At 29.9% G+C, this 13,690-nt stretch overlaps 1 protein-coding gene across 12 annotated transcripts in view; it reads left to right on the forward strand.

Moving 5' to 3' along the window:
• The window catches only part of dtn (transmembrane protein 132C dtn), a 604,515-nt gene that overhangs the window by 333,596 nt on the left and 257,229 nt on the right, over positions 1-13,690 (forward strand). The gene's annotated exons all lie outside the window — the stretch shown is intronic.

The following is a 13,690-nucleotide window of genomic DNA, read 5'->3' on the forward strand; positions in this document are numbered from 1 at the left end:
GGATATGACGATATGGGGAAATCATTACAGAATTTTGTGTAAAATGTGGGTATTTTGGACATATTTTTTGTGTATATGGAAGCTTTATCTCAAGCTGAACCAAATTAGATCAAACTTGACACACTTAAATCCTAAATCTGAACCGATTTTGACCAAATTGGACATACACAAAATTTTTTTTCAATCACGAAAATCACGGATTCAATAATTTTTTTAATTGAAATGTCTTCAATCATGAATATGATAGTATCAATCACCCATTTTGATTGAAAACCAACACGATTTTCAATTAAAAAGTTAATTGAATTTTGTCACGGAATCAATTAATTGTGTGATTGAATCAATTAAAAATGTGATTGATTTTTAACATAAAATTCAATCACAGTTTTAATTGAATCAATTAAAATTTTAATTAATTTCGCGACAAAAATCAATCAACTATTTGATTGATTCAAGTAAATTATTAATTGATATGGGCAATAAATTTCAATAAAAAAATGTGTATATTGCCCCCCAATATCTTATTTAGTTTTATTAGAAATAAAAGAAAATATGCGTTTATTATGCTATTGACTAAAGCATGTGGTTTTTGTTATTGGTGTGTTTTGTTATAACTTAACATAGACATACAATTACGATCAATAACAACTAAAGGGTTAATAAAATAAAATAAATCATTACCTTCCTTATCATACAAGAGCGGTTCGGAAACTTCTTAGCATATCAATGAAAGAGAATAGTTAGTTTTTCAAAAATATTTTTATTTTTCATATATCTCCTGAAACTTCAATACACTTAGTCCAACGGTTTTCTAGCAATTCTATCCCTTGATTAAAATACTTTTCCTCAAGGTCTTCAAAATAGTAGTTTACAACTGTAATTGCATCTTCATTTGAGGTAAAACGCTTGCCAGCAAGAAATTTTTTTAGATTTGGGAACAAGTAAAAGTCACTGGGAGCTAAATCAGGAGAATAAGGTGGGTGGTCAAGCAACTCGTACTTTAATTCGTTGATTTTAGCCCTTGTTAAAACACTCTTGTGCGCTGGTGCGTTGTCTTGATGAAAAATTATTTTTTTGTGTTGTAAGTCAGGACGTTTTTCTCGAATTTGTACATTTAATTGAATTTATCTGAATTTATTGTTTTACCCTTTTGCAGATAGTCAATCAATAAAATACCTTTGAAGTCCCAAAAAACCGTTGTCATAACCTTACCAGCCGATTGAATTGTTTTTGCCTTCTTTGGGGAGCCACCGTGGTGCAATGGTTAGCATGCCCGCCTTGCATACACAAGGTCGTGGGTTCGATTCCTGCTACGACCGAACACCAAAAAGTTTTTCAGCGGTGGATTATCCCACCTCAGTAATGCTGGTGACATTTCTGAGGGTTTCAAAGCTTCTCTAAGTGGTTTCACTGTAATGTGGAACGCCGTTCGGACTCGGCTATAAAAAGCAGGTCCCTTGTCATTGAGCTTAACATGGAATCGGGCAGCACTCAGTGATAAGAGAGAAGTTTACCACTGTGATATCACAATGGACTGAATAATCTAAGTGAGCCTGATACACCGGGCTGCCACATAACCTAACCTAACCTTGGGGCACTACCTCCAGCTTCAGTCCATTGTTTGGATTGTTCTTTTGTCTCTGGAGTATAGTGCTGGATCCTTGTCTCACCAACAGTTATGAAACGACGCTTAAAATCAATTTTATTTCGCTTAAAACGATTCAAACAAGCTTGAGAAATGTTCATTCTTATGCGTTTTTGATCTACTGTTAACAAATGCGGCACCCATCTTACAGAAAGCTTTTTCATCTGTAGTTCTTCATGCAAAATTAAATGGACTCGGTCATTTGGGATGCCCATGATATTAGCAATTTCACGCACTTTTATTCGTCGATCATTTACACCCTGTTTCAGTATTTCGAACGAGCTCAATCGATCGACTGAAATATAAACAAACAGCTGAATTTATAACCAGAAATTAGCTGTTTCTATGCATTCCAGTTTCTACACACAAAAAAAATTACACGAACATTTTTCCAATCAAAATTTTAATTGAGTTTAAAAAAAATATTCAATTAAAAATTTAATTGATTCAACAAATTTTTTAATTGAAACAAAAATCAATCACAAAAATAATAGTATCAATTAATTTTTTAATTAGATCAATTAACTTTTTAATTGACCTTCAATTAATTTTTTAATTGATACTATCATTTCTGTGATTGAAGACATTTCAATTAAAAATTAATTGAATCAATTAATTTCGTGATTGAATCAGAAATTTTTTTTGTGTGTATGCATTAACAGGCTGTTAATACCATATCATGCACTTTGGCTACAATTTCTGTTGTTATTGCTGTTTTTGGACGTCCACTACGTGGTTCATCTTCAATGCTTGTACGACCACGTTTAAAATCAGCAACCCAATTTTTTACTGTTGCATATGAAGGAGCACTTTCACCTAACACATTCACTATATCATTATGAATTTCTTGTCCCGATAAACCTTTTGTATGTAAATATTTAATGACAGCACGCATTTCTAATTTTTCCATTGTAACAAATTGGGGATGCGTCTTTTTTGAACACCTGTTTCTATATGAAGGAGTTGCCAGATCGAAACAAAATTTAAGATGTGTTCATAACAGAGATGGAAGTTTCCAAAACACTTAACTTTGTTCTGTTTATACCGCGCTTTTTGTGCTAGGCTAAGAAGTTTCTGAACTGCCCTCGTATTAACGATGTCTGCATGTTCCTTCTAATATTTAGATGCGCCTAGATTTCCAATAAATCAGCAGCCTGCAAGGTAATTTAATTTTTCTGAAAGTAAACAGAATAATTCGAATTTAATTGTGTTCAATTAAAAGTTAATTTTGTTAAACATTACTTGCATAGAATATCAAGTTTAATTCTTAGTTCCAGGTTGCAGATTTATAATCTAGTTGTAGTTGTAGTTGTAGTTTTTCAGCACAAAAAGGTGCATTAAGGAGCTCGGTAATTTTAATTTTAGTAAAAATTCCTTTCCAAAATTTCCACACATTGAAATCGTCTTTTAAAGCTTGAACCAATCAAAGACAAAATATATGGCAAAGCAATGTAATATTTGGTATTATATTGATGATACTTTGCAAATTCTGGAAATAGAAAAAAATATAATAAATCCAAAAGAAAGAACTTTTCTACCATTACATAATTCAGCTTATTAGTTTATATATCAGATATACTGCTCTCTACTTGGGTTCAAACTGAAAAAGGCAGGTAAAACAAAAATGCAATTTAATGCTAACGCTACTTCGCAACTTCAAGGTGAATCTTCGAACAAACCCATACCGCTCTTGGTTTTAAGAAAACTAGGAGTGAAAAAATTTACAATTTAAGAGATCAATACGGTACCCACATTTTGATTGCAAACATATTCTTATACTCTTATATATTTGATAAAATGATAGAGTTGATGGAATTGATTGGTCAATTTCACGAAATAAAATTGCTCACTAAAAGAAATGAATAAAAAATATATTATTTTAGTCCGTTTAATGTAAAGCGTTGAACTAAGTGTATTGAAGTTTCAGGAGATTATATTGACAAATAAATATTTGAAAAACTTTGAAAAAATTGTAGAACAAAACATACATATAACAAGAACCAAATTCTTTTGTCTATAGCAAAATTCACAAAAACAAAATATTGAATATTTTTATATGAAACGCATATTTTCTTTTATATCAAATAAAACTAAATACGATTTTGTGGGCACAATATGTAAATTTTTAACTGATTTTTGTCGCGGAATTAATTACAATTTAAATTGATTCAATTAAAACATCGATTGAAATTTATGTCAAAAACCAATCACATTTTTAATTGATTCAATCACACAATTAATTGATTCCGTGACAAAAGTCGCTTAAATTTTTAATTGAAAATCTTGTTGGTTTTCAATCGAAATGGGCGATTAATACTATCATTTTCGTGACTGAAGACATTTCACTTAAAAAATGATTGAATCCGAGATTGAAATTAAAATTTTTCTTGTGTACGTGTGTGTATCACTGATCATACGTACACACAACAAAAATTTCTGATTCAATCACGAAATTAATTGATCCAATTAATTTTTAATTGAAATGTCTTCAATCACAGAAATGATAGTATCAATTAAAAAATTAATTGAAGGTCAATTAAAAAGTTAATTGATCCAATTTAAAAATTAATTGATACTATTATTTTTCTGATTGATTTTTGTTTTAATTAAAAAAAATTGTTGAATCAATTAAATTTTTAATTGAATATTTTTTTAAAACTCAATTAAAATTTTAATTGGAAAAATTTTCGTGAAATTTTTTTGTGTGTAGGTAGGCACAATGCAAATTCAAACGTTGACTGCAGTGACGATTGATGGATGCTTGCACTAGTAATATGACCAACAGAGCTTTTGGAGTCTGTGTGTATTTTGCTATTGCTTTTATTATCTCAAGTTAATTACGTTGCCAAATTGCAAATAATGCTTTGAAGTAAATAGGCACTTGTAAACGTTTTAATTCACCACACAACACTAGCATATACAATAGATTTTTTACTTTTTATTTTGATTATTATTTTACTTAAATTTCTTTTAATAAAATGAAATTAATAAAAAAAAAACACACGTACACCCTCAAAAAAAATCGCTTCTGTAACATATACTCCCAAACATATTTTGCTTCAAGCATATACATTTTTGGGTATTGCCCAAACATTTATATGTTTGATTTCTTCCAATATATAATATGTTTGAAAGCATATTGGTCTAAACAATATACTATGTTTGGGTAGTCTAAGTTCCAAACATTTTGTATTTTGCCATCCAAATTCAATAATGTTGTCTTCCAAAAAACTGTATGTTCTTATGTGAACATATAATATGTTTGGAAACATTTTGAACCCAAAAATATTATATGCTTAGAAGAATTTTCTGCCTAATTGTATATTCCCTTACATTTTTCTCACTTCCACAAGTTTTTTAGTTTTTAGCCCCTTTTTCTGTAATACAAACATTTTAGAAGAAATTTTTATATTTTATATTTTTTTTTTTTAATTTTACCTTTTGCCGGACGGGGATTCGAACAGCGGACCACACAGTTTGTAAGCCAGCACACTAACCACTGGCCTACGTAGCTGTTATGGTCATCAAGAGATAATTATCGTTATAAGTTATATTTATATAGCATAGCTTGCAGCGCCCACGAGCCGATGCAAACATAACATTGTTTAACAACATAACATTGTTAAACATACATTTGTTGGCAGCGTGGAGCAGTGGTTGGTCGTCCGCCTTGCGTGACAGGGGACCTGGGTTCGATCCCTGCTTCGACCAACACCATTTTTTTTATTTTTTTTTTTTTAATATATTTTTTAAAATATATTCCAGATACGTTCGGAAGTTCCCGAAAAGGTGTTCAGCATTACATACTATTATATTAAATTTTTACTACGAAATTGTAAAGTGTGTTTTATTAAAGACTTAAAGTCAGAAAAGAAGTGCTTGATATAAACGAAATGGACTGAGTTCAAATCAAATATTATTTTTTTATTGCAACAATAAAAATTGTGTAACAAATAAAGGTTTTGGTATACAAGTTTAAAATTTTCGAAGAAATTCAAAAACTCTTACAAAAGAAGAACGTGAAGTCGAGTAATTTTAAAACAGCACATAAATTTATTTTGGTGTGAACAATTGTTTGCTAGCATGTAACGCCATTAATTTAGAAATACAAATAAATATGAATTTTTATTAACGAATAATTTTGTACTTTTACTTTTCTTTAATAATTTCTTTTAAAGAAAATAAACTTATTCAATTGTTGCTTTGGATCTTTCCCCAACATGTTATAATACAATTTACCGGAAAAAGTTGTAATGTTATTCTGGTTTTGCCGCTAAAATGAGAAATAATTTTAGCGGCAAAACTCGAACTCAATGCCCGCTTTTATTTTCGAAAAAATCCGTCAACTCTTCTTGGACTACTCATTAATAAAGAGGAACTAATCTTTGTTTTTATAGATCTTACTGTTAAATTTTTCACTGTTTCCCCCTGTTTTCATTTTACTTTCACAACTCTAAAAAGAGTGAACTGAAAAAATATTGTCGTGAGGCCAAAGAGTTCATGTCCTTAAAATAAGAATACAACTTTTGCTTAGCTTAGAAGACGCATTTCTCTAATATAAAGTTTTTTTCCATGTTCAAAGGTCGATACTTTCAATGAAGTCGTGTTGTAATTAAGTGATTTGACTTAAAAATGGGTATCATAACATGAAAGAACAAATTTTGGACTAAGGTCAACTTGACTTTAATAATTCAGAAAGATTCTTTAAAATTAATGAAACTGTCTTTAAATTTGATGCATTTTTGCTTCTTGACTACAAGGCAAAAATCATTAAAAAATATGATATGTTTTCCAATACTTTATTTTAAAGAAATTTTTACTTGAAACATAGCATAATTTCTACTGGAAGTCTTGTTTTTAACGGACATTTTATAGCATATGAAAAAAAGCTGAAAAAGCGAAAAATTGAAATGTGCTTCGTAGAGTCAAGTACACAAAACCCCACTTAAAAGAGAATTGTGTCTTAAAAGCATCCTTACTTGTATTCTCCGCTTCTTTGGTTCGGAATCAATATCAAAATTGTTAAAGTGGAGACACAATCTTTGGAAACGGACATGCTTTTTGTTCAGTGTATAGTGCCCTTTCGTTAGTTTTTATGAAGATCCCTTTAATTACCTTTGTTTGAATATTTTGACTTACTCGTCCTACGTTCCGATTTGTTTTGACGAAACAAAAAAATTGTGCCCGTAATGCGAAAATGATAAACAAAACTCATGCTCTTTTTTTTCAAATATATTTTATCTAGGTTCCGAATGAATTTTCTCTCCGAATACTCATTTTAATATTTTACTTCAGCATATACAATTTTTGGCGAAGTCTTATATCATAACATATATATGTTTACTCATAATATGTAAATTTATACTTGTTTATATTCACACATAGTATTTTTCCTATATTTAATGAAATTTTCTTTGTGTATATATATTTGTAATGCGCCAATTGGTTACTTTCATTATTTTACTTCCAGCATACACTTTGTCTCTCTTTGTAAACACATATATGTTTATGGGCTATTTCTAAATTAATATATGTTTGCATCCAAGCATATTATATTTACAAACATTTTATGTCCCAAACATAATATGTTCTAACATATTAACATATATGTCCCAAACATATTATGCTAGTTTATGAACATTATATGTTTGCACTCAAAAATATTGTGTTTAAAAATTTGAGTTCCAAACATATTATGTTTATACCCAAACATATGAAAAACAGTCTTTTTCGTCCGTGTACGTTTGTATGTAGTAATGAGTATGCGTATATCGAAATGTAATTGGCCGTCGGCAAAACGAAATAATTGACACAATGTTGTAAAACGACAGCGATTTAATTAAAAATAATAAATAATTATTGAAAAATTGAAATCACTTCTTTTAATAATCACTGACATACGCACCTGTTAGTGGACTAATAAATAAATAATTATTGAAACGACTTCAATCCGTAGGAATGTCTGTTTTTTGTTGTTGCTTCAAAGTAAAAAGAAAATCCTTTATTAATTGCTGTAAGCTTGTATCTGGCTCGATTGTACCAATGAATGCGTACCACTGAAAAGAGAACAAATAAATAAAAACACAAGGATTTAGATTTTTTAAAATAATTATTTCAATAAAACGTTATTGGCCTTTTACAACTTGTTGATGGACGTAATCCAATTAACGAACACAGCTCGAGTGCCGAAAGGCTGTAAACGTCAACAACTCGTTAGAAAATGTAACTAATTGCGCCGAGAGCACAAGGCTGCATAAAGAGAGTAGTGTACATTTTCTAACGAGAGGGGAATATCACTAACTGTTAATTATGTCCCATTATTACGAATAAATTAAAAAAAATCATCATTTGAACCTAAACACATGTCTTAAAAGGGAAAACTGCTAGTTTGGATGGCATTACATATGAAAGGATACAACAACTGCCACTGGCATGCAAGAAAAATCTTCTTTATGCACTTAACAACTATTGGAGAGTATGCAAGGTCAGTGACGATTTGAGAAAAATCAAAATTGTGCCAGAACCAAAAAATGGAGGGATTTAGATATCTATACAAATTTTCGTCCAATAGCTCTTATTTCGGTTCTCATCAAAATTATTAACCTAATGGTTAAACACATTTCTAAACCACACACAAATTTTTTTCTGATTCAATCACAAAATTAATTGATCCAATTAATTTTTTAATTGAAATGTCTTCAATCACGAAAATGATAGTATCAATCACGGTTTTAATTGAGCATCAAATAATACTTGATTAAACAATTAATTGATTTCATTAGCAATTACATTTTTTTCAATTACATTTTTATGTTGATTGCAAAATTCAATTAATTTTTTAATTAAAATCGAAACTATTTTTAATCACTATACTATAATCAGTCACTTTCTATAAGTATTTTTAATCCTTTTTAGTTTGATTCAAAAATTGATAGTTACAAAAAAAAAATAATTAAAAATTAAAAAAATATCCATAATTTTTAATGGTCCTACTCTTCCGAGTGTGATTAAAAAGTTAATTGTATCAATTAGTTTTTAAACTTAAAAAATTTAAATCATTTATTTAATTGACTTAATGTTTATTGTTTGATTACAAGGTTAATAGTATCAATTTTTTTTTAATTGAAAAAGTTTTCAACTTCAATAAACTTTTTAATTGGGTATATTTTGGTGATATTTTTTCTGTGTAGAACAACGTAAAACAGATCATACGCTTACAGAAAACATATGACGTCCTCACGCTGTGTTAAAGACCTAATTAGCACTATGAACCTCTACAAGGAAAAATGAAAAAAAGTAGTATTAGTTACCATGGAGGTAAGCAATGCCTATTAGCGCGTTAATATCAGTGTATTACAATCTATATTACTGGAATTGAATTGTCCGACCCAAATAATTACACACAATTTTTTTCGGTTTTAATCACTAAAATCGCGGATTCATTCATTTTTTTAATTGACATTTTTTTCAATTTAATTTTTTAATTGAATTTGATCACGATAATGATAGTATCAATGCCACATTTGATTGAAAATCAACACGATTTTCAATTAAAAATTAATTGACTTTTGCCACGGAATCAATTAATTGTGTGATTGAATCAATTAAAAATGTGATTGGTTTTTTACATAAAATTCAATCAATGTTTTAATTGAATAAATTATAATTTTAGTTTCGCGACAAAAATCAATCACCAATTTGATTGATTCAATTAAATAATTAACTGATGTTGGCAATAAATTTCAATCAAAAAAAATATATATTGTGCCCCCTAAATCTTATTTAGTTTTATTTGAAATAAAAGAAAATATGCGTTTCTTATCTATATATAAAATCAATATTTTATTTTTGTGAATTATGCTATAGACAAAAGAATTTGGTTCTTGTTATTTGTGTGTTTTGTCCTAACGTAACTTAGACATACAATTACGATCAATAACAACTAATGTGAGCATGTTCCTGCTAATTTGTAGATGCGCCTAGATTTCCAACAAATCAGCAGTCTGTTCCTAAATTAGTTTTTCTGAAAGTAAATAGAATAATTAGAACTTTTTTCAATTAAAAGTTGATTTTGTTAAAAATTACCTGCAAGAATACCAAGTTGAGTTCTTAGTTACAGGTTGCAGAGTTATAATCTTCTTTTGCCGTTGTAGTCTTTTAGCATAAAAAGGCGTATTGGGGGCTCGGCAAGTTCAATTTTAGTACACTGAAAAAACAGTGAACCCTTTTCCATTGCAAAATGAACTAAGCTGTAGTAATATTGACCATGATTTAGCCCTTAAGATTTTTTTCAACTTGTCTAGTTTATAATTCTCTTAAATTTTAGTTCATCTATAAAATTGTATGTTAGTTCATATTTACAACACCCTAAAGTTTATATACCCCTCCAAGTTAAAAAGTCAGTATTATTTTGGTTAACATGATTATTTTTTGGGAAACCCGATAATAAAATTTGGTTAACAGTCTCTTAAAATGTCGACGACTAAACTATTTTTAAATCAATCATTCCACAGTACAGAGAAATTAAATAATTAAAGGAACAACAATCCGTTTTACTATTATGAAAATTTTCATACATTAAAATTAAACTTTCTTTAAGCAAAAGTACTTTATTATAAAAACTTATGATGAAAGTTCTAAATACAATGTCTTTGTGAATAAAAATGATGACCACGTGGAACAAGAAAGTAGTATATTTTGTCGCTTTTTGGACATTTTGACTATTCCTTAGTTTTTTATTCATCGCAAGTATATTTTTCACATATCTTGCTGAAAAAAATGGAGGACGTAATGAAAATTGTTAAAAATTAACATGTAATAAAATATAATTTTTTAGCTCTTTAAATTAGCTTGTAACTTACCATATTTGGGGGCATATTATTAAATGGTCTAAGGAGTTCAACTTTTCTTAGATAAACGTACCTCATAAAGTTTGTACCTGAAACAATTAGAGAAATAATGAATTAAGTAATATATTAACTCATAAAACTATGTTGGACATAGTTTTATGGACATAATACAATAAATATTCTTGTTAAAAGAAAGCCAAAGAGTAGTAGGTTATTGCCAATTGGAATTCAATACTTTTAATGGGTTTATGTCCGTATAATTTGAGATTTTTTTGTTTGTTTTTTGAATTTAATGGGTTTGAGGACGTTAAGTAAATATGATCGGTGGGTTTGTTAGTGGACTTTAATGGGTTTGAGGTGGCTAGGTAAACAATCCCAAGGTTGGTTTGTTTATGAAATTTTAATGGGTTTGAGGACTTTAATGGGTTTGAGTCCGTTAGGTAAACAATCTCAGATTGGGTAGGGATGTAAAAATGTAGTATGTTTTTTTTTTTTTTGATTTTTAATGGGTTTGAGGACGTTGAGTAAACATTCCCATGGTGTGTTTGTTTATGAAAATTTAATGGGTTGGATAACTTTAATGTGTTTGAGGATGTTAAGTAAAGATGTATTGAAATTATTGAGAGATAATAACGGATAACGGAGATTTGATTGCTGATTTTAACAAGAAAAATTTGAAGAAAATTATTCACTTGAAGGATATGGAGGCGCACAAGGACTATGAGATCATTGGGTGTGAATAGAACTTCTACAAAGTATGGTGAATCGGTGGTTCTCAATCTGAAGGAGGATGATCAGATGTTTTATTTGCCGAAGATGTTCAACACCGTGAGCGACGAATCCATTGAATGTTTAAGTGGGGGAGAATTCTCGATATCAAGGAAACCTCTTTCCAAAGAGGAAGATTCTCCTAGCAGATTGGAGTTGAAGCAATGTTCGTCTGAGGATGCTTTTTATATATCATACTAACAAATGTATTACAATGAGTAATAAACAAGATAAATAAATATTATTTTTATAATAAAAAAAAAAAATAAGTGAAAATGTTTTTTAATTTTCACAATTATTTTCTGAAAGAATTTGTATAGAAAAGACCCATGGTGCATCTCTATGTAAAATGGCAAACATTGGGTCGCACATATGTATTTTTGGAGTATGGTGTGGTCATCGAAGAATATGCTGTTGTTGGGTTTTTTGTTTTGTTTTAAATTGGACGGCTAATTATGTGTCATGGAATTTTGTTCTCAGTTGATTGTTTACGTATATCTGCAAGTCTTAGGTTAGGTTAGGTTATGTGGCAGCCCGATGTATCAGGCTCACTTAGACTATTCAGTCCATTGTGATACCACAGTGGTGAACTTCTCTCTTATCACTGAGTGCTGCCCCATTCCATGTTAAGCTCAATTACAAGGGACCTCCTTTTTATAGCCGAGTCCGAACGGCGTTTCACATTCCAGTGAAACCATTTAGAGAAGCTTTGAAACCCTCAGAAATTTCACCAGCATTACTGAGGTGGGATAATCCACCGCTGAAAAACTTTTTGGTGTTCGGTCGTAGCAGGAATCGAAGCCACGACCTTGTGTATGCAAGGCGGGCATGCTCACCATTGCACCACGGTGGCTCCCTCTGCAAGTCTTGGTTCGGACGTCTTAGATCCCTCTGTACGGGTTTGTTGGAATGACTTGCATCTGTGTAGAAGATTCAATGAATTTGTTTATTTTACATTGTAATCGATATTAATCGAGTATTGAATTCAATGAATTTGAAGACTGAATGTCCTTTGTTTTTTTTTTATTATTTTGTGACGTAATATTTGAGACTTCAATGTGATATGAATATGGTTTCTTTTGATCTCATTTAGTTGTTTACACCAATTTGTCACGCTCTTGGTTTTTTGTTCAATTTCAATCAGTTTGTTCATTGAAAGTTCGTGTGTGTGGCATGTGGAGTGGAGTTGTATGATCAGTCGTAGGCTTGACTTCGAAATTATCGCTGGATTCTTTATTATTTTTATTTTTTCAGATTTGTGATTATCCAAGAACTATAGACCCAGAAACACAGAAAAAATCCAATGAGAAAAAAAAAAAAACAAAGATACTAACCATACTCCAACTGTGTAAAAATTTTGGTTTAAGTAAAAATGAATGTTTTATTTGATGGTAGTGTTAATTAGCGCACAGAAATAGTCAGTTAAACATGAGGATGTTTTATATTGGAGAACGATGGGGATGTTTTATATAGGAGAAGCAGATATTGTTAAGTGTTATTTCTGTAAAGTTGAAATATACGCCTGGAAACAAACAGGTGACCCATTATCCGAACATCAGCGTTGCCAGAATTGTTTCACCAAAAACCGCTAGATTTGCCCAAAAATATAGCTAAAAAATAGCTAGAAAATAAACAATTTTTTTTGTATAAAAAGTCACATTTTTGATTGAAATTTAATAAACAAAGGCTTTATTTCACTTAATAAGCATATTATTTTAATTGTATTCATTTTAATTCTACTTCTGTGAGACTGTAACAATATCTAAGTCATATTAGCTCTGTTTGCGTACTCGATACATTTTGATTACTATCACACATTTTAACTGGAAGTCCTTCGTTTACATTTCCCCGTAAAACCTTTTTCCCAGTAAAAACTTGCAATTATAAGCTGGTTAATCATTAACAAATCCAATGTGCGATATATTGCACAATGTCACATAGAAGTGCATTAGAAAATATCAATATATTTCGTTTTAACCGATGAATTAGTGATAAATTCGTGAAGTTGTACACTTCTCCTAATTTTACCCAAGAGAATAAACCCCATTCTTACTGTTTTGCAAGTTTATACTGAATAACTTTTATTGGAAAATGACACAAACAAACCTATTGTTGTCAAAATTTCGTAAATGTAAATCCATTCCATTAATAAATAGCAGATTTTTTTATCGCGGTTTTAAAAATGTTTTGATCCTATCAATACGATATTTTTATTGTATTTTTTTGATGTTAAAAAAATAATACCACATTCAAAACTTTATTTCCTTAATCATTCCAAAGATTTTGTACACTAATGATTTTGGTATTGATTTCGAGTCAAATTTGAATTTATTAGTTTTTTTTCAGCTTTTTCTTCGAGAGCTATCGAAGTGCTTTAAAAACGTGCTAACGACAACTTAAATTTCCAAATTCAGACTCCACTTCAAGT

This window comes from Haematobia irritans, chromosome 3 (assembly GCF_050003625.1).
Source record: "Haematobia irritans isolate KBUSLIRL chromosome 3, ASM5000362v1, whole genome shotgun sequence".
Classification (NCBI taxonomy): Eukaryota; Metazoa; Arthropoda; class Insecta; order Diptera; family Muscidae; genus Haematobia; species Haematobia irritans.